The sequence below is a fragment of the Gorilla gorilla genome, chromosome 3 (genome assembly GCF_029281585.2).
Source record: "Gorilla gorilla gorilla isolate KB3781 chromosome 3, NHGRI_mGorGor1-v2.1_pri, whole genome shotgun sequence".
Lineage (NCBI taxonomy): Eukaryota > Metazoa > Chordata > Mammalia > Primates > Hominidae > Gorilla > Gorilla gorilla.
Window position 1 is genome coordinate 42,017,996 of NC_073227.2, and position 20,151 is coordinate 42,038,146.

The 20,151-nt window shown below is 36.0% G+C and overlaps 1 long non-coding RNA gene and 1 pseudogene across 1 annotated transcript in view; one reads left to right on the forward strand and one right to left on the reverse strand.

The window, feature by feature from the left end:
• Positions 1 to 19,552, reverse strand: part of LOC109026523 (uncharacterized) — an 83,807-nt gene extending 64,255 nt beyond the window's left edge. Inside the window, exons 1-2 of the long non-coding RNA XR_002005521.3 lie at positions 19,471 to 19,552; positions 10,076 to 10,241 (exon numbers count right to left, since the gene is read on the reverse strand). This is a non-coding gene — a long non-coding RNA (uncharacterized lncRNA). The remainder of the gene's footprint in view (positions 1 to 10,075; positions 10,242 to 19,470) is intronic.
• LOC101149236 (large ribosomal subunit protein eL31-like) lies at positions 7,426 to 7,806 on the forward strand (annotated as a pseudogene).
• Positions 19,553 to 20,151: the final 599 nt, after the last annotated feature.

The following is a 20,151-nucleotide window of genomic DNA, read 5'->3' on the forward strand; positions in this document are numbered from 1 at the left end:
TATAGAGCAAAGGTGAGCCCTATAGATAATGTAACAATGAGTAGAAAGAGCTTGGGTTCCTAAAAGCTTCAACGCAGCAAATAGCCCTAAACCAAACTGATACACAGCATATGTGTGCTGTGTATGTGTGTGTTCTGTTGGTCACTATATTTCTCAAACTTTTGTTGTAGTGATTTAGCCTATATTGTTTCATACACACACACACACACACACACACACACGCAGTATACTGATGGGCTTGCTTACAATCACCTTTTTGTAATGTATCAGTATGGCACCTCTTTATTCATCTGATTACTACTGATTTTCCAAATGCATTTTTTTTACTTGAAATTTTCATTTTGAATTGCTTGTTTTTGCATCTGGCTTCCGTTAACATTTATCTCTCAGATTTAGAGCAAATAATTTACACTCTGTTTCTGTTGGATTTTTTTATAATATAATATTAAATAAAAACAGAACAAACACACACAGTCCACACTAAACATATTAAATAATGACAAACGACCTAAGTGCTGTCCCTCAATTGTAACTATCTATCTATCTATCTATCTATCTATCTATCTATCTATCTATCTATACTGATTATGTGGGTGTTTGCAGAACAATATTTTTTTTTCCAATGAGCAGCAATATAGTGACAGGAGACAACTTATTTCCAAGGAAACAGACAAATTGCAAGTTACAGGCAATGTTTAAATCATTTAAGATTTATATACTTTCTAATCTCAGTGTTGAAATTCTCAAAAAGTCTTTGTGATATGGTCTTGAATATGTGTCTTCATGTGTTTCTGTCTTTGATGTCTATATAGATGTCTATATATCTTCTTCATATCATGTTGTAGTTCTCATGTAGCAAAAAGTTTGCATAGTGTCATATAAACTAACAGCTAATTACTTTTTCTTTTGGCAGCTTCAGAAACTACCTAAGAATTGCTTTAGGATTTACTTCTGTAATAGCCACATTTCTTCAGGCCTATTTATGGAATAAACATGCACTTAAATTTTACTCTTTATATAGAAGCTAATTAAGAAAAGGCAAGAAAATAGAATGCAATGAAAATAGTGGAGCCCAGGATATCAACGGCGGATCAATATTCTTACATATAGACAGAAACTGAAATAATCAGTTTCTGAGTGTTGGGACAAAATACAGAAACCCCCAAGTCTCCAGCATAACTGAGAGATGAGGGAGGCAACTTGCGCCTGAGGCAGTAAACTTTTCCTTGTGGTGTAATCTTTCTACTGCTCCCAGATCCCCAGATATACAAAACCAGATTGATGTTCTGATTCATCCTTAAAGATTTTATAGTAATCTATTCAAAATATGATCCACAGGATTAGGACCACAGCAATTATGTGGCTAAAAAATACTCCAGGAAGCAGTGTAATTTTAATGTAACTAATTTTTTTTTTTTTTTTTTTGAGACAGTCTCGCTCTGTACCCAGGCTGGAGTGCAGTGGCGCGATCTTGGCTCACTGCAACCTCCGCCTCCTGGGTTCAAGCAATTCTCCTGCCTCAGCCTCCTGAGTAGCTGAGATTACAGGCGCCCGCCACCACACCCAGCTAATTTTTGTATTTTTTTAGTGGAGACGGGGTTTTACCATGTTGGTCAGGCTGGTCTTGAACCCCTGACCTTGTGATCCACCCGCCTCAGCCTCCCAAAGGGCTGGGATTACAGGCGTGAGCCACCGCGCCTGTCCATAACTTCTTATACATGTGTTTGCCAAAGGTACTAAAAGAAATATACCCAAAACTTTCAAAATTCTTTATCTTAAAAAAATCAACTTTTATCATATTCCACAGATGCTTCTGTGGAGCACTCTCTCAAAACCCATCAAAGGTTATCTGATAAGCATGTCCTAATCTTTTCTTTTCTTCTTCCTTCCTTCTTTTCTTTTCTTTTTTTTTTTTTTTTTTCCTGAGACCGAGTCTTGCTCTGTCACCCAGGCTGGAGTGCAGTGGTGCAGTCTCAGCTCACTGCAATCTCCTCCTCTTGGGTTGAAGCAATTCTCCTGCCTTAGCCTCCCAAGTACCTGGGATTATAGGTGCCTGCCTAATTTCTGTATTTCTAGTAGAGACTGGGTTTCACCATGATGGTCAGGCTAGTCTCGAACTCCTGACCTCAGGCGATCTGCCTGCCTCGGCCTTCCAAAGTGCTGGGATTACAGGCATGAGCCTTTTTTTAAAAATTTTTTTGAGACAGAGTCTCATCCATGTGTTCTCATTGTTCAGCTCCCACTTATAAATGAGAACATATAATGCTTGGTTTTCTGGTTTTGCATTAGTTTGATAATGGCTTCCAGGTCCACCTATGTCCTTGCAAAGATATGATTTTTGTTCCTTTTATGGCTGCATAGTATACCATGGTGTATATGTGCCATACTTTTTTATCCAGTCTGTCATTGATAAGCATTCAGGTTGATTCCATGTCTTTGCTATTGTAAATAGTGCCACAATGAACGTACAAATTCACGTTATCTTTGTAATAGAATGATTTATTTTCCTTTGGGTATATTCCCAGTAATGGGATTGCTGGGTGAAATGGTATTTCTGATTCTAGATCTTCGCCACACAATCTTCCACAATGGCTGAACTAATTTGCATTCTGAGGGGGCACATTCTTATCTATCAATTCTACACATGAGAAGTTTATAAATTGGGGAACTATTTTCTTTTTTTTCTTTTTCTTTTTCTTTTTTTTTTTTAGCGAAAGGGTTTTGCTATGTTGCCCAGGCTGGATTCAAACTCCTGGGTTCAAAGGATCATCCTGCACCAGCCTCCCGAGTAGTAGCTGGAATTACTAGCACATCACCATGCCAAGCTTAGAAACTCTTTCTTAATTCCCTAATTTCAAATATCACTTCTGTATATGAATCATACATTTAAGTAATTTGTATATACAAATTCAATCATTTTTTAACATGCATTTGGATAAATATTAAATTAAGTAATATATCTAATATATGTAAATTTTTTAAAAATTATATCTAACCCTATTTACAATTTATGAAATTATTTTAAGCTTTTTGAACTACATATACAATTAAATAGAGTTAATTTTCTCAAACATTGCAAGCACTTAAGAAAGTAGTTAGTTATTGAAAAAACTAAGGTCTTACTAAGCCCATGAGAACAAATATGCTAACTCAAACATAAATTTAGTATTTAGGCTGGGCACCGTGGCTCATGCCTGTAAACCCAACACTTTGGGAGGCTGAGGCAGGTGGATCACCTGATGTCAGGAGTTCCAGATCAGCCTGACCAACGTAGTGAAACTTCTTCTCTACTAAATACAAAAAAAATTAGCTGGGCATAGTGGTGTACATCTGTAATCCCAGCTACTTGAGAGGCTGAGGCAGGTGAATTGCTGGAACCCGGGAGGCGGAGGTTGTAGTGAGCTGAGATTGCACCATTGCACTGCAGCCTGGGCAACAAAAGTGAAACTCCATCTCAAGAAGAAAAAAAAAATAGTATTTAAAATGTTCAAACATCTTAAAAAACTATCAGAATGCACATAAAATCAATGATTTTAAAATGTTTGTTAATTATCTTGTATACTTCAAAATAAGTAAGTATTGTTTTTTGTTTGTTTTTAAATCTTGGGATGGTAAATTTCTTCATTCACTATAAAGGGTAATTATAGAGCAGCTTAGATTACTTGATCTTAACACTGAAATAGAACTTGGGTATGGGTGAGGTTAATTGGTTAAATAATTGCCATTACACACAGCCTATTAATGAAAGTGACTCAAGAACAAAAGCACTTTGAACTTAGATGTGACATCCAAGACTGTCCCAGAGAATGACAGTATGACTAATTATTATGGTTTTATTTTTTCTTCTATGTAAATTAGGTTTTCCAATAACCATGCCTTTCTCGTAGGACTTAATCAACCATATTGATTTCCATGTTTTAAAACATTTTCCTTTCTATTGGAATAACCCACAACTAATATAACAATACCAATGGAGACTTGCATTAAAGTCTTCTGATTTTAATCGGTTTTTGTGTAAAAGCATGTGTCATTATGAACAAGGAATACAGCAACACTTCAGAGTTTCCGACTTTCTCAACAAACATGTCAAGTTAATCAATATAATATTATCTTCTAATGCACAGGCCACAAATTCATCCACTACTTCTGAGGTATGAATAAAATATTATTTGTCGCTGTAATTATTTTGGCACCAATCAAATCTCCTTAACAAAAGAATATGACATTTCATGGAGTATATCCAATGACTTCATGTTGGGGATTTGACGAGAATAACTTTCTTTCTCACTTTTATAGCTTTCATTTTTAATCACATTATGAAATTTTTAACGCTCTGTTCAATAATTTTGTAAATACCAAATATGATACAATTCACTCTTTCATTGTTTTCAGTTTTTAAAGATGTAATTAGGACGTTTTTAGAAGATTTTCTTATTTACTTTTTCACCTTTATGTCTATACTTTCTTGTTCTTCTGTTTTTATTTTCTAAATATATCATAATTACTCTCATATTTCATCCCAATTATCCATAGAATTTTAAAATTTTGTACAATCTTATTCAAAAGTGAACAAAGTTTAAAAATATTTTTAAAAACATAATAAATTAAATGTAAAAATATACATTATTTGTACATTTTTTCTTAAATGTTAAAACTAAGTTAAAACCAAAATATACATATCATAATCAATAAATATTTAAAATTAAGTAAAATGATAGAATTGACATAATTATTTTTAAAATTACATTTCTTTATATATAAGAATAAAACCACTCACAGTTCTAATGTTCAATGTAAAAAAATATATATTATTCATGTCTGCTGGTCATGTAGATATATAAATTTAGTAGTTACAGGAATTATTTAATACCAAAAGAATTCATTCATTACCATGTACAACTATTGTGAAACTCACAACCAATCATGGGTTTATCCAAAATCTCAAATTAGAAGATAAACAAAACAAGCAAATGGACAATTGAAGCTACTGAAAAATTACATTTTGCTATACAGGAAACTATTTCATTCCAGGTAAAAGAGAGTAGGACCTGACAAGTTCAAAGTCTGTGCATATTTTTCCCAAATGCTTCAGTCTCTCCATTAATATTAGGAGTGAAGAAATCCACAACCCTTATGACCTTGAGATGCAATTGTTTTGAGAACTTAAGGCAAAACTTGTGAAGTGCTTCCCTGGAGCATAAACCATGTTAGTCACTGGAGCGATGCTATGTCAGCACTGAACACTGAATCCCAAAGAAAAGTTCGTAATGCACTGTGAAGTATTTGGGGATTGTAATCGGTGAAGACTTCTAAAGAACAAACCCAAGGAGAGGCTCATCTGTCTCAGGTTTTAGAGCAGTCACAAGGAATAGTGTCTATTTATTACAAATATTTTCTGATGGTTTTGGTTTTTCCTTGCAAAATTCTCTTAGTAAGACAAAATCTATCTTTATCTCACCCTTGGAGCTAAGGTAAAAAAATAAAGGTTATGTTAAGAAAAAAATATGGGAAAGTTACATTTTAAAGTATTAATTAGTTCGATACCACTAAAAATAAGTATACATTATTTGCTATTTTGATTTCAATTTGAGAGAAAAAGTCATAAAGTTTAAAGAAAAATGAGTAATAGGATTATTAATATATTGTTTTGAGACACAGTCTCACTCTATTACCCAGGCTTGAGTGCAATGGCACAATCTCAGCTCACTGCAACCTCCAACTCCCAGGTTCAAGCGATTCTCCCGTCTCGGCCTCCTGAGTAGCTGGGATTATAGGCACGCACCACCATGCTCAGCTAATTTTTGTTCTTTGATTTTTTAGTAGAGACAGGGTTTCACCATTTTGACAAAGCTGGTCTCGAACTGCTAACCTCAAGTGATCCACCTGCCTTGGCCTCCCAAAGTGCTGGGATTACAGGTGTGAACCACCACACCCAGCCAAAATTCTTTTAAAAATATCTTCATAATTATACTTATGGTCATCCATGAATATCTGCATTTATGTACATAAAATATATACACATGAATATTTGCGAGTAAACAATTTATATCCTGATGATTTCTGTACATCTTACACCTCGAAAAATTATAATCTCTACCAATAACCATTTTTGATATCAGGCAAATAATTTAGAGTTTCTGTTTCTTCATCTTTATAAGAAGAGTAATAGTCTATTATCATAATCATAGCATTGTACACAAATCAAAGCCACCAAAAATACACACTGCTATAAAAAATATAAAATGATGTCATACTCCTGAACAACCACTGGGTCAAACAAGAAATAATTGAGACTAATGAAAATAGTAACATAACATATTGATGTGGTTTGGCTGTGTCCCCACCCAAATCTCAACTTGAATTGTATCACCCAGAATTCCAAAGTGTTGTGGGAGGGCCCTGGGGGGAGTTAATTGAATCAGGGGTCTGATCTTTCCCATGCTATTCTCATAATAGTGAATAAGTCCCATGAGATCTGATGGGTTTATCAGGGGTTTCTGCTTTTGCTTCTTCTCATTCATTTTTTCCCTTGCCACCATGAACAAGAAGTGCCCTTCACCTCCCGCCATGATTCTGAGGCCTCCCCAGCATGTGGAATTGTAAGTCCAATTAAACCTCTTTTTGTTCCCAGCTTTGGGTACGTCTTTATCAGCAGCATGAAAACAAACTAATACACATATGATATGCAGAAAAGAATGTTCTAAAAGGAAAGTTTATAGAAATAAATATCTATATTAAACAAACAAACAAAAAATCTCAAATAGAAAGCCTAATGTTACATGAAGGAGTAAAAGAAAAGCAAAGCCTAAAGTCAGTAGAAGGAAGAAGATTACAAAAATCAGAAGTGAAATAAACGAAATAAAGACTTGAAAGACAACAAAAAAGATCAAAAGAAAGAATACATCAATAAATAAAATCATAAAAAGACATTATAACTCATACCCCAGAAATATGAAGGATCATAACAGACTGCAATGAACAATTGTAAGCCAACAAATTGTATAACCAAAAGAAATGGATACATTTCTAAACACATGCAATGTACAAAGACTGAATTATGAAGAAATAAAAAAATCTGAACACACCATTAATGACTAAGGAGAGTAGATCAAGGCAAACAAAACAAAAAATAAATAACACCAACAAAAAGCCCAGCATCTGATAGCTTCATGGCTGAATTCTACCAAACATTTAAAGAACTAATGCCAATTCTTCTCAGACTCTTCCAAAAACTTGAAGAGGAGACAATACTTTTAAATTCATTGTATAAGGCTAGCATTATCCTGATACCAAAGCCAGCTAAGAACATTACAAGAAAAGAAATTACTGGCCAATATCCCTGATGAGCACTGGTGCAAATATCCTTAACAAAAAATATTAGCAAACTGAATTCAACAGTACTTTAAAAGACTTATTCACCTTCCTTTCCAATTTGGACCCAGCAGAATGGCTCCCACAAAGAAAGGTGGCAAGAAGAAAAAGGGCCGTTCTGCCATCAATGAAGTGGTGACCCGAGAATACACCATCAATATTCACAAGCACATCCATGGAGTGGGCTTCAAGAAGCGTGCCCCTGGGGACTCAAAGAGATTCGGGAATTTGCCATGAAGGAGATGGGAACTCCAGATGTGTGCATTGATACCAGCCTCAACAAAGCTGTCTGGGCCAAAGGAATAAGGAATGTCCCATACTGAATCCGTGTGTGGCTGTCCAGAAAACGTAAGCTATATACTTTGGTTACCTATGTACCTGTTACCACTTTCAGAAATCTACACACAGTCAATGTGGATGAGAACTAATCGCTGATCGTCAAATACATCAAATGAAGTTATAAAACTGCAAAATAAAATAAAATAAAAGACATTCACCATGATCAAGTTGGATTTATTTCTGGCAGGCAAGGATGTTTCACTGTATGTAAATCAACAAACATAATATATCATGTTAACCAAATGAAGAACAAAAACCATATAATCATCTCAATAGATAAAGAAAAGGCATTTGACAAAATTCAACATTCTTTTATGATAAAAACTCTCAACAAATTAGGTATAGAAGCAATGTAGTTCAACACAATAAAGGTCATATATGACAAGCTCATAGCTAACATCCTCCTCAGTGGTGATAATCCGATTCTTATAAAGTCAGTAACAAGATAAGGCTACTCAGTTTCACCACTTCATTCAACATAGTGCTGGAAGTCAAATCAGAGCAATTAGGCAAGAAAAATAAATAAAAGACATTCAAATATGAAAGAAGTTAAATAGTCTATATTTGTAGATGGTATAGTCTTTATATAGAGAAAACCCTCAAGACTACACCAGAAAAGCTGTTAGAAATAATAAACTAATCCAACAAAGTTGCACGATACAAAATTAACATACACACAATCAATAGTGTTGCTATACACTAACAATAAACTGAAAAAAAAATTAAGAAATGGCCTCATTTATAATAGTACAAAAAATACTTAGGAATAAGTTTTACCAAGGAGGTGAAAGATCTGTATACTAAAACTTATAAAACACTGATGAAAGAAATTGAAGAAGACACAAATAAATTTTTAAAAACCTCATTTTAATGGATTGAAAGTATTAATACTGTTAAAAAGTTCATACTATGTAAAGTGATCAACAGATTTAATGCAGTCCCTTTTAAAATTCCAATGACATTTTTCACAGAAATAGAAAAAAATTTGCAAAATTTGAAGGGAATGTGAGAAGACACTGAATAGTCAAATAAATCATTAGAAAAGGTTGTTTTCACTAGTTATCTCATATAATTAGTGTGACTAGCTAGTCACACTAGATCATACTACCTGATTTCAAAAATACATGGCAAAGTTCTAGTAATCAAAACAGCATGGCACTGGCATGAAGCAGACACATAGCTCAATGGAATAGAACAGAGACACAAGAAGTAAATCTGGGCATTTATGGTGAACTAGCCTTCTACAAAGATGCCAAGAACAAATATTGGGAAAAGATGGTCTCTTCAATAAGTGGTGATAAAAACACAAGAAATCCACATTCAGAAGAATGAAATTGGATCCTTACCTCAAACCATATACAAAAATCAAATCAAAATGGATTAAAGATTGCATGTAAAACTGGACACTAAAAGTTATAGAGGAAAACATAGGATAAAAGCTTTTTGACATAAGTCTTAAAAAGATTTTTAGGATATGACCCCCAAAAGCATAGGCAACCAAAATAAAAATAGGAAAAATGATATTTCATACACCTAAAAGGCCTCTGCTCAGCAAAGAAAACAACCAACAGAGTGAAAAGACAGTCTGTGAAATTGGAGAAAATATTTGCAAACGATATGTCTGATAAGGGGTTAAGGAACTCAAATGAAAGATTACAAATATTGGCAAGGATGTTGAGAAGGTAACACTTTTTCACTGTTGATGAGACATGAATTAGTACAGTTGTTATGAAAAATAGTGTAGAGGTTTCTCATAAGATTAAAAACGGAACTACCCATGTGATCCACCAGTCCCAATTCTGCTTCAAATGAATTGAAATAAATATGTCAAAGAGATATCTGCTCTCCCATGTTCACTGCAGCTTTATTCACTATAGCTAGGATATGAAACTGATCTAAGTATCTAGGAAACGACAACTGGATTTTTAAAATGTGGGGTGTATATACATACACAATGGAATACTATTTACCCGTTAGTAAAAAAGGAATCTGTCATCCATGACAACATGGATGAACCTGGAGGATATTATGCTAAGTGAAATAAATCAGGCTTACAAATAACTTTTGGTCAGACAGGAAGAATAGGTTCTGGGGCTCTGTTGTACAGCATAGTGAGTATAGTTAATAATAATACACTATATACACAAAAATTGCTAAGAGAATATATCTCAAATATTCTTACCCTATACACACACAGAAATAATAAATAAGTGCATTACAGGATATGTTAATTAACTTGATTTCATTATTATACAATGTATACACAGATATCAAAAATACCACAAATACAATTTTAAAGGTAATCCATTAAACATTAATAGAGATAAAAAACATAAACCAAAATAAAAGTTAATAAGTCTCTCACCAGCTTTAAGGTCAAGGAATATCTTTTTCAATGACCTGGAACCATCTCTCTGAAGTGCAATCATTGAGGAAGATAGCACCCCCATCTCTCAATTTCTGAAATGGTAGGAGTTTAGCCTTGGGTGTAGGGGGCTGGTTCTCACTCCAAATTGCAAAACTGCCTCTTGCTGTAAAAATAAGGTAATTTGTTTTTTCCTTTGAATAAATCCAATTAGCTAACACAGATGGTCATCTCAATTACCAAGTGAATTTAGGATCAACTATGTGTGACAAATGGTACTATCAAGTCCTCTTACTAGAGGACTAGTTATTATTTATTAGGAAAACATATATGTAATGGATTGTACTTGCTTGAATATATAAAAGGGTGAAATTTCTTTGTTTGCAATCTCTTTAGCAAATTGCCTATGTGCATCACATTCTGGTTTAATGCTAGTTGGTAATATTTTTACTTTCTTTTTTACCTTTGCAGAGAGGTTTTCAGAGTTGGGAGGAGATTTTGTTTTTATTTTTACTAACAATTTTGGCAGCAGAGATAGCATGAGTTTTCCATTTTCTGAATTGAGTGGTCCAGCTGAAGGTCTTGTGGGCACACAACACTCAGGTAAGATACCGTGAATTATTATGCCTCTATTTTCACTCTGAACAATTTTGGAATACCAGCCAAATGAACTACCATCTTAAAATTCAAGATTTTACTATTAAATAAACATCAATAATACAGGCTCTAATTCTCATCAGGATTACCATAGTTGGAAAATCAATGACACCAGAAATGTTGCCTGAAAAGCGTGTCTCTTAAAGAGTTAATAACTTCCTATTATATTTGAATAAGTGTATGATAATGCAGTCTAGCAGTAGACTGAGGACAGTTCTTCTGATTTGAATAAACTAAATGAATGTGTTGAGGTTCATAGACAGGCCTTGTTACATAAGAATATGTTCTCCTATCCCCCAAATTCATAGGTTGAGGACCTAACCTCCAATGGGACTGTACTTACAGATACAGCATAAAGAGATAATTAAGGCCAAATGAGGTCTTAAGAACACAGCCCTTACCTAATATGACTCATGTTCTTATAATAAGAGGAAGAAACACCAGGGATGGAAACCACAGAGAAAAAAAGGCCATGGTCATGTGAGGATGCAGTAGGAAGATGATCATCTGCAGGTCAAGGAGAGATGTATCTTGAGAACCAACCCTGCTGGCAACTTGATTTTGGATGTCCAGCCTCCAGAACTGTGAAGAAAATAAATTTCTGCTCTTTAAGTCACTCAGTCTATAGAATTTTGTTATGCAATCCCTAGCAAACTAATACAGACACCATCTAAAACAAATGAATCACTAGTATTTATGTAATCAATATTATTCTCAGAAAAAAATTAATTTGGATAGGCAAAAGGAAAAAAAGCAAAATAGAACAGGAAATGTGAGAATTAAAGGTACTTTTTCTTTCACAGAACCCTTCTGACCCTTTTTCTGCAGTGGCTACTCCCCCTGCTTCCCCTAGACATCTTGTCTGTATCACTCACTACCTCAGAATGAGTCTGGGGAAGGGAAGTTAATGATCTCTTGGATGAATGGTTTCTTCCTGCTATGGTTTGAAAGTCTCCCTTCCAAAATTTGTGTTAAAATTCAATGGCCAATATGATAGTATTAAGAGGTGAAGCCTTCACAGGTGATTAGGCCATGAGGTTTTCTTCTTTCTGAATGGGATTAAGGCTTTTATAAAGGAAATTTCACTCAAACTTTGGCTCCCTTGCCCTTCTGCCTTCTGTCATGTGAGAACAGTGTTCCTCCCCTCCGGAGGATGCAGTAACAAGATGCCATATTGGAAACAGAAAGAGCTCTTGCCAGGCAAACAAAGCTGTTGATGCCTTGATTTTGGACTTCCTAACCTCCAGAACTATGAGAAATAACATGCTGTTCTTATAAATTATCCTGTGTCAGGAATTTTGTTACAGCAGCATAAATTAACTAAGATATCTTTGTCAGGAGATTTTCCTGAAAAGAGGGATAAGGGAAAAACATTATTATCTACTCTATTTTGAGGACACAGGTTTGAGTGCCTCATGTGATTTCACTCTATGTCTTAGCCCTGATTCCCCCTCCAAAAGTCCCTTATTATCCATGTACCATGTAGCTAGAAAAGCAGAAGATATAAGGAGACCTAATCAGGAAAATATGAGAACTTGAAAAAAAGGCTGTCTTTTATGAAGACAACAGGATGGAGAGTAGCTGCACTTGTCACATGTAAAAAAAAGGCAAACAGAAAAGATATTAAATTGATAAATGTAGACACAGAAAAGGAAACCAAAACGCTATATAATTTACATTTCTCTTGTCTCAGTGAGAGAAAAACCTGCTTTTATTTGTATTGCAAGAAAAGCTGATGCCATCAAGAAGCTACTGAGGGTTCCTTGTTCATCTATATGCCTTCCTTGCAAGCTAATATTATTCATTTATAAACTTTTTCTTTTTCCCGTGCTTCAGAAGTTGAAGTAGTGCAAAGCAAACTGCTTTACAGCTTCACACACGGGGATGTGTACTGACTCCTCTATGAGATTTTCTAACTAGTCAGCTTTGTTCCTTTGATGGAACAAGAACAATAGGATTCCAAAGACTTCATCGGGGAGTTCTGGTGGACAAGGGAAGCTGATTATCTGACACACATCTTCCCCTCCAATACCCACACACAACTATGAAAGGACCTAATAGTTTAAGAGACACATTGACAACAGTTGCTAATAGCTCGAGTTGAACGCTTGCTGAGAAATGTGAGTTGGAAGATATAATGGTGTGCCCAGAAGGGGGGTGAGTCCCCCAATTCATGATCATTAATTGTTCACTGAGACATTTGTAAAGTTTATTGGCATAGATCCAATGGCAGATGAAATAGCCTTCTGACCTTGAATACCTTTGCCTTGTCTCTTTTGCAGGCTACAAAACAGAATTACAGAAAATGTAATAGGATGGCGAATGTAGAATATCACTTGAGTTTTATCAGTAGCTACTAGGTTTGGGTATCATCAAAAGAAAGACAAAGAAGAAAAAAATATTAAAGCCTACTGTGTTTACTGATCAATGAGCATTCTTTACTAAAGGGAATAATCTCTACTCTGGCCAGTCTATAAGGGTTGAAAAAGAAGAATCCATGACGTTGGAAAAGGAAGCATAGAAGTAGACTGAGGAGGATACAGGAGGCACAGGGACAAGGGAATCAGGGAAGTCCAGAAAGCTATGGAATAAATGGAAAATGATTTAATTTTAGGGACTCTCAGATGCGAGAATTGCTACAAGTGGTGCTACTTTTTCTGTAGTTTTCTCAATAATTTCTCACATTCTTTTGGTAATAGATTAATACAAGTTGCTGGTATTTTATGTCCATTTTTTTTCCTACTTGTTCTTTTTTTCCCCCAGTTCCCATACAGATAACTCCTCTGAGGATCTGAGGAACATGTGTTCTTACCTTGTCCTGATTCTCCTATACATCTTCTTGGGAGAGAACTGTGCAACTTAAAGGCTACCTTATTTTGTACTGTGAATGTCTCTGGAGCTCCTTGGGAAAAAAGTTATCTAATTTAGCTACTATGTGCCTTTTGAAAGAAAAGGGCTATGTAAGAAGACAGCAGTCTCACACTGTGCCAGAAAAACACTCCAAACTGAAAATGAAAACAAAGTTTCACTTTTGGCTCTAGTGATACTTGTTGTACTTGCTATAGAACCAATAAAAATTGTTTATCAAAAAGGTAAGCCATGACCACATGCAAAAGGGTATCTTTTACTGAGAGCTCCATTAAAAAGGAATAAAATCAGTTATTACAAATATAAGAAAAGCAAGGAATAAATTTTAAGAGGGCACTTACTTTGTTATACTCACATACTTACAGTAAAGAAGAAAAGCAAATTTGATAGAGATGGTTGCATTAGTCCATTCTCACACTGCTAATACAGACATACCAAAGACTGGCCAGGCACAGTGGCTCACGCCTGTAATCCCAGCACTTTGGGAGGCCGAGGCGGGTGGATCACAAGGTCAGGAGATGGACACCATCCTGGTTAACACAGGGAAACCCCGCCTCTACTAAAAATACAAAAAAATTAGCTGGGTGCGGTGGCGAGCGCCTGTAGTCCCAGCTACTCGGGAGGATGAGGCAGGAGAATGGCATGAACCCAGGAGGCAGAGCTTGCTGTGAGCCGAGATCGTGCCACTGCACTCCAGCCTGGGTGAGAGAGCAAGACTCCGTCTCAAAAAAAATAAAAAATAAAAAATAAAAGACATACCCGAGACTGGGTAATTTATAAAGGAAAGAGGCTTAATGGACTGACAGTTCAGCATGTCTGGGGAGACATGAAGAAACTTACAATCATGGCGGAAGGGGAAGCAAACACATCCTTCTTCACATGGTGGCAAGAAGAAGAATGAGTGCCCAGCAAAGGGCGGTTGTATAAGAAATCCCCTTATATAACGATCAGATTTTGTGGGAACTAACTTACTATTGTGAGAACAGAATGGGGAAAACCACCGCAACCAATCACTTATCTCACCTGGTCCCTCCCATGACACATGGGGATTATAAGAACTACAATTCAAGATCAGATTTGGGTGGGGACACAGCCAAACCATATCATTCCATCCAAGACCCTCCCAACTCTCATGTTCTCACAATTAAAAGCCTAAGAATGCCCTTCCAACAATCCCCCACAGTCTTAACTCATTCCAGTATTAACTCAAAAGTCCAAGTCCAAAATCTCATCTGAAACAAGGCAAGTCACTTCGGCCTATGAGCCTGTAAAATCACAAGCAAGTTAGTTACTTCCTAGGTACAATGTGGGTACAGGCGTTGGGTAAATACACTCGTTCCAAATGGGAGAAATCGGCCAAAACAAAGTGGCTACAGGCCCCATAGAAGTCCAAAATCCAATAGAGCAGTCACTAAACCTTAAAGTTCCAAATTATCTCCTTTGAATCCATGTCTCACAGCCAGGTCATGCTGATGCAAGAAGTGGGCTCCCACAGCCTTGGGAAACACCAACCCTGTGGCTTTGCAGGGCATGGGCCCTCTCCCAGCTGCTTTCACAGGTTGGTGTTGAGTGCCTGCAGCTCTTCCAGGAGCATGGTGCAAGCTGTTGGTGGATATACAGTTCTGGGGTCTGGAGGATGGTGGACCTCTTCTCACAGCTGCACCAGGCTAATTGTTTATAAAACGAACAAATAAACAGCAATAACAACCCCTCTCAAAAAAAGAAAAAACACTCACACAAACCTTTCCCACCAGAAACATCTATAGTTATTCAAATACAGATGAATTTCTGGTAGCCTCAGAAACTAGAGAGCAATGAAAAATTGATGTCTTGGCCTTGGTACAATTGCATAAGGCCTCAGTAGACAAATTGCAGCATTGCTCAACTGAGGCAAAGTATTGAGGTCATTGGTTTATAGCTGTAGGCCGCAAAGTGTTACATCTAAGTGTTAGTCCATTTTGCAGATATAAGTGGACTACCACTACTACTAAAAAAAAAAAATAGTTTTAGGGTTTAGCACAGTATTGTAGAGAATGGATTCCACTTTTTGCAGCATGAACAATACATCTCATTTGCATAATTCTCCAGATCCTTGGGTCTGGTCCCTATAAAATGAAGAGCTTACAAAAAGCTGAAATTGAATATAACTTCTTTCCCACCTTTGGAGAATCAAAATTTTGAGAAGTCTGACCTGATTTATGTGACGTTTATGCTCATATTGCATATTTAATAATGTTTACTTATGGGTCATGCACGTGGAAAACAAGTGTCCTAGTTAAGGCTTCCCATGCTATAGCAACTTTTCATAAAACGATAGAAGCTTCTGTTTTGCCTGGAATTAAGTCTCCACAAGGAGAGGAGATAATAACAGATACTAGAGATGCCTTTCTTTGGTTCTGGAATTAAAATGCATTTGTGTACATTTTCAAAAGTATTCATAGTACTTTTGATAGTACAAAACATATATATGTTTTGAGTCTGTCATGCAACAGCATAAATTAAAAAGAAAAGGATTTTTCACTTCCATGAGAACTAAAAAACTCTTGGAAAATTGATGGCTGATTTGTTATGAACTTTACCATTGCCTGCTAAAATATCAATAATTCATTTTGCTGACAGAGCTTCAAGAGCTGTTGATAAAACATAGAAGACTCCAAATTTAGAAGCTCCACTTATACTGCATTAAGAAACATTTTTTAATGTTCAAAAACATGTTTCACAAAAGGAAATAAATAAATTATATAAGAGATTCAAAGAAACTTGATCTATCTCAAAGTTATAGACAACAAAAGCAAAAACAGACAAATGAGATTGAATCAAATTAAGGAGCTTCTGAACAGCAAAGGAAACAATCAAAAGAGTGAAGAGACAATCTATGGATGGGAGCAAAGCTTTACAAACTATATGTCTGAAAAGGTATATTTGTAAATATATTTGTAATTCAAACAACTCAGTAATAAGAAAACAAATGATCTCATTAAATAATGGTCAAAAGATCTGAATAAGCATTCCTCAAAAGAAGACATTCAAATTGGTCAACAGGTTTATTTAAAATGTTCAATATCACTAAAGAAATGCAAATTAAAACCATAAGGAGCCAAGGAGACCAGGGAATTTTACCCCCAAATATAGCACCATAGTTTGCTGATTATTTTAAATGAATGACCCTTGGAGACCAGCAGAGGCTGGAAGAAGCTCTACTCTGATACTCTGTTATGTGCCTAAAGATCAGACCCACCAAAGAAGAAAACAATTATTTCTGGTACTTTCCCTGAGTTTTCATTAACTGAACTGGTATCTCAGGAAGAAAACCTGAAGTCTGTCAACACACTTGGACAGACTTTGGTGGCAAACCATTGTCTGCTCTGCAGCCCAAACAGACTTTGTCCTAGGCCACTGTATGTTTTCCAAACCCATTGAGTCCCCTACAAGTCATTCATTATCCTCCTTAAAATCATCCACATTTCGCCAACTCCTTTTCCCGTATTAAAAAAAATACTCATCTGTACCCCATTGGGTTTTTCAGTAATTATTCTAGTGAGAGTTCCTCATCCTATACACATCAAAATAAAATTTGCATGCCTTTTCTCCTTTAATCTTCCTTTAGTTTAGTTGATTTTCAGTGAACTTTCAGAGGGGGAAAGAAAAGTTTTTCCTTTGCTCTAGGAGATATCACCTTACACCTGTTAGAATGGGTATTATCAAAAGAAAATATAAGTTTGTGAAGAGAAAAATGGAATCTCTGCACACTGTCAGTGAGAATACAAATTAGTACGTCCATTATGGAAAACAGTATAAAGGTTTCTCAAAAAAAAATTAAAAATAGAACTACCATGTGATACAAAAATTTCCACTTCTGGGTATACATCCAAAGAATTGAAATCAGCATGTCTAGCAGATATCTGTACTCCCACATTTTCACTGCAGCATAATTCACAATAGCCAAGACATGGAATCAACCAATATGTTCATCAACAGGTGAATGGAAAAAGAAAACATGTGTGTGTGTTTGTGTGTGTGTGTGTGTGTGTGTGTGTGCAATGTAGTACTATTCCGCCTTAAATATTAAGGAAATTTTGTTATTTGTGGCGACATGTATGAGGCTGGAGAACATTATGCTATTGCTCTCCCTTGTAAGTGAAATCTAAAGAAGTTGAACTATTATAAGCAAACAGTAGAATGCTGGCTACCAGATACTAGAGGTGCAGTAGATATTGGGGATACATTGTTCAAAGGATACAAAACTTTAGTCAGACAGGAAGAATAAATTCAAAAGAAAGAAAAAGGAAATTTAACTGGACTATGGGAATGCCCTAACACAATAATAATTCCTATATCAAAACCTTTATTTGCTTTGGTTAGGGTTTTTTTTTTTTTTTTGATATGGAGTCTCACTCTGTCACCCAGGCCGGAGTGCAGTGGTGCCATCTCTGCTCACTGCAAGCTCTGCCTCCCGGGTTCACACCATTCTCCTGCCTCAGCCTCCCGAGGAGCTGGGACTACAGGCGCCCACCACCACGCCTGGCTAATTTTTTGTATTTTTAGTAGAGACGGGGTTTCACCGTGTTAGCCAGGATGGTCTCCATCTCCTCACCTCGTGATCTGCCCGTCTCGGCTTCCCAAAGTGCTGGGATTACAGGCGTGAGCCACCGTGCCCGGCCTGGTTAGGGTTATTATGTCATCAACAAATCATCTCAAAAAAAGATGAATTTTAAAGTCACTGGACTCTGAGCCTGCATACCAAAAAAGATTTTTTTAATACGAACATATTAGAGAGATGTGATATTCATCAGCAGAATTATTTACATGCTACTCCTAATAAAACACAGGAAATGCTCTCTGAATAACTACCAGGAACCTTTTGGTAGTTGAGTTTCATAGAACTACATGTAAAAGGTAAGAGCTTTGTCTGTTTACTGTGTGTGTGATGTCTGGATGACCTGAGACCTTAACCTCTTCAAAAAAATGAAACAAAACATAAAAACAGATTTTCAGGCAATGGTAAAGACTCTCTTAAAAACCTTAGTTCTAACTTTTGGGATACCACAATATTTGAATCAGACAGAGAAAGCTATTTTATTTGTACCTAGGATTTATGCAAACGTGTGCTGATTTCCATAAAGTATCATACACCTTATATTCCTTAGTCCTCCAGATAAATGAAGTAGATAAATTAAATTTTAAAAAATAATTAGCTAAGACTCAGCTATGTACTGGGTTAAAATCTCCAGAGTTTTATCATTAGTCTTTTTCCTCCTGCCTCTGCATTCAAGCACAGAATCTTTTCTTTGAACCTACATTTGGCAGGCCCATGAATTTGGGTCTAAGAGCACGTCCTGTGCCTGATATAAGCAAATCCTCTTCTAACCATTTCCAATGCCTAAAAGGGTTTATCTCTTTCCTAGAAACCCTGAAACTTAAAGACAATAGGATCTGGAAGGACACGCCAGTGGAAATTGGCTATCTCTGTGGACCAGGAAATTTCATCTACAAAAAGGTATTCCAGAAAAAAAATGCAGTCACCATGTTGGGAAGAAGGCCTTCAAGTGCTACTGATCACTCGTTTGGCTATCAGAGATTAAAACAAAATAAAACAAAAACCAAAACCAAAACAAAAGAGAAACAGCTCAGCTGGAGTCATGCTTCCCACGTGGAGACAGCACCCGGGGAAGACTTGACTGTGGTTCTCACAAGGCCTTGAAATTTAAGTTTTCAAGAGTAACTGATCTTCGTATTGAATTCAGATAAAGAGGTAATCTAGAGAACATATTACATTTTAGATGGTCTTGCTGTCTTATTTCCAGTAGGTTTATTTTTACTACTTTAAGAATTATATTTTACTAGGAATCAAAAGTTATTTGCTACATGACCTTTTCTTTCTGTACTCCCAGTAATGGTTCTCACAATCCCCTTTCCAGTTAGCTCAAATTGTCCTCCCAGCAGAAACAGGACCTGGAATTGTATAACCAACAGTTTCATTATTGAAAGAGTAAAGGTGAGACCGTCTTCATTATAATTGTTGATAACAAAATAAAACTAATATGCATCCAAGTACTCAAGCCTGGCTGTGGTTTGAATGTGTCCCCAAATTCCATGTGTCAGAAATTTAATTCCCAAATTTATGTGTTGTTGCTATTTGGAGGTAGGGCCTTTGGGATGTAGTGACAGATGATGTCATAACAGTAGGGCCCCCGTGATGAGATTAGTGGCCTTATAAGAAAGGGAGGAGAAATATGAGCCATATGGTGCTTTCTGCCATGTTATGATGACCTCACCAGCACGATGACCTCACTAGATGTAGCTCCTCAACCTTAGACTTCCCAGTCTCCAGAAATGTAAGAAATAGTTTTCTTCATAAATTACCCCATCTTAGTATTCTGCTATCTCAACACACAATGGACTAAGACAAGCCCTACTTGTAAAACAAACAAACAAAAACAATTACTTGGCTTAATCGGAAACATAAACATTCCAGCTAATAGAAAAATAGAAAGATAGAGACTACAAAAAACAGGTCTACTGTTACTTAGTTAACTTTGTGATGTAACTTC